Consider the following 2,497-nt stretch of genomic DNA (forward strand, 5'->3'; position numbering starts at 1 on the left):
TTTACTTGAGTAAAATAACTCTCGTGTGCGCCGGCCTTAAGTGATTCCACGGTGTTTCCCGTTACGCGCCGCCGTTGTGATGGGGCTACAAGGTCTGTTGTTGTGTGGATTACTGGAGGTGCGTGTCTTCATTGTTATCAATCCGCGTAGATTAATTTTTTTACTATTATACTGTGTCACACTGGCACTATTCAAATGTTGTTTTTCATCGCTCTATATTCCAATTGCAACGACGCCTTCTCTGCCACACGCGCACACAACACAACACAAGTCTTCCCCTCTATCCGTGTTTGACGACATTCCTTCGAGTTCCCGATACCAGTGCTCGTCTTTCGCCATTACCTCAATTTATTTTTTCTATTCAGATTCACTCATTACAACATGTCTTCCAATTGCTCCGTACGTTTTTACCTGCCACACCCTCAGTTTTACCTAATCTCTCCTAAACGCTCTTCCTAATCCACTATACTTTTTTCTTTTTCATTCTCTTCTCTGCTGTTTACTACTGTTTGCCTTTCCCCATGCGTTTGGGCCATGGCTATGCCAATGCCCATGCCGTTGGCTACAACCATATAAAGTTCGCTCAACTGATGGACAATCTGCATGCTACACATGCGCACTAAAATCACTGTAGCCCCCTATCTACGGGCTGCGAAATGCGAAATGCGAAATGCAAATCTGAGATGAAGATTACGTGATCTAAGGTAAAAACACCGGACGGGAGCACTAGAAAGATGGAATTTTCTATGTGTAGTGGAAATTATTTCATTGAAACGAAAAACTGGCCCACCACTTAGTACAATTGCGTAGATGTGTGTGACAGTACAATCTGCGAAATGCGAAATGCGAAATGCGAAATGCGAAATGCGAAATGCGAAATGCGAAATGCGAAATGCGAAATGCGAAATGCGAAATCTGAAGCAACCAATCAGAGAATGTGTTGGTCTTGACGAATCGCATGGCGAATCGAACACTCTAGTCTTCGCTTAGCACTGCATCCTGTGTCTAACACCGCAACTGCGTACAGTTTCGTCTCACTGTGGACACTTGCACACGCGCTTCTCTTAGCCAGCCAACAACCCGCTTTCTTGTCTTTCCTCCTCCCTAATCATCCTCTCGCTTTCTTTTAGAACCATTCCAGCTTCTCCCACCCGAACCTCTGACTCTTCTCCCTCCCGGTTTCTCGGGTGTTGCTATCCCCCGGGCGTGGAGGGAGGTCACGTGATAACGTTGACGATGACGTTCAAAACGTTAACCCTAACGGTAAACCTCACCCCAACACCGCCAACACCAACTCTCTCACTAAATAGATATGTGTCGCCGCGCTATATATAGGCATTCTGATCCACAAAAATTAATCTATGGTGTGGGGACAGATATCATGATGCAAAAACCCTAACCCTAACCCTAATCCTAACCCTAACCCTAACCCTAACCCTACAACGCTAATCCTAACCAAACCTAACGCCTGACCCTAACCGACAATCCTAACACTAATCTCAACACTAAGTGCGCCACTTGCGGTCACCTCCCTCCACGCCCGGGGGATAGCATTACCCCGGTTGCTCTCTCGCTGGTCGCTTCCCACGCCCTCTGTCAGCGGCGGCCGCTCGTTAAAGAGCATCCGTTCATTCACGCTCAGGTAATTATTCAGACACGGCCGTGACACGGCCGCTTCTACACTACAGACTACGCGTCGGCCGCACTCAAGCGCATGATAATTCACGCAGTGGTCACCCTCCAGGTCCCTCCTCCTCTCCCTCCCCCTCCCGGCTCCACGGACGACAACGTCGGCTGATCAGCAGCGGTCAGCTATCGCGCGCCAGGTTCCCACGCTACGCCTCGATGGACCTTCCGCGTGGTCGGCACGAGTCGGTAAACCTCGTGTATTCCCGCCGCGTGCGCTCGCGGCGTTATTCCGCGAGTCATCATCATCATCATCATCATCATCATCATCATCATCCTCATCATCTCAGACGTTGACCGTGACGCACGCGGAGAGTGGTCAACAATGCCGGACTACACACACAGAGTGGTCAGCGATGCAATGATGACGGACCGCACGCACACCATGATCGGTAGCGGTCACGCACACCACGATCAGTAGATAGCGGTCAGGCAAATCTCACCAGGACCGCACGCACACCATGATCGGTAGCGGTCACGCACACCACGATCAGTAGATAGCGGTCAGGCAAATCTCACCAGGACCGCACGCACACCATGATCGGTAGCGGTCACGCACACCACGATCAGTAGATAGCGGTCAGGCAAATCTCACCAGGACCGCACGCACACCATGATCGGTAGCTGTCACGCACACCACGATCAGTAGATAGCGGTCAGGCAAATCTCACCAGGACCGCACGCACACCATGATCGGTAGCGGTCACGCACACCACGATCAGTAGATAGCGGTCAGGCAAATCTCACCAGGACCGCACGCACACCATGATCGGTAGCTGTCACGCACACCACGATCAGTAGATAGCGGTCA

This window comes from Priapulus caudatus, unplaced genomic scaffold (assembly GCF_000485595.1).
Source record: "Priapulus caudatus unplaced genomic scaffold, Priapulus_caudatus-5.0.1 Scaffold72, whole genome shotgun sequence".
Taxonomy (NCBI): Eukaryota; Metazoa; Priapulida; class Priapulimorpha; order Priapulimorphida; family Priapulidae; genus Priapulus; species Priapulus caudatus.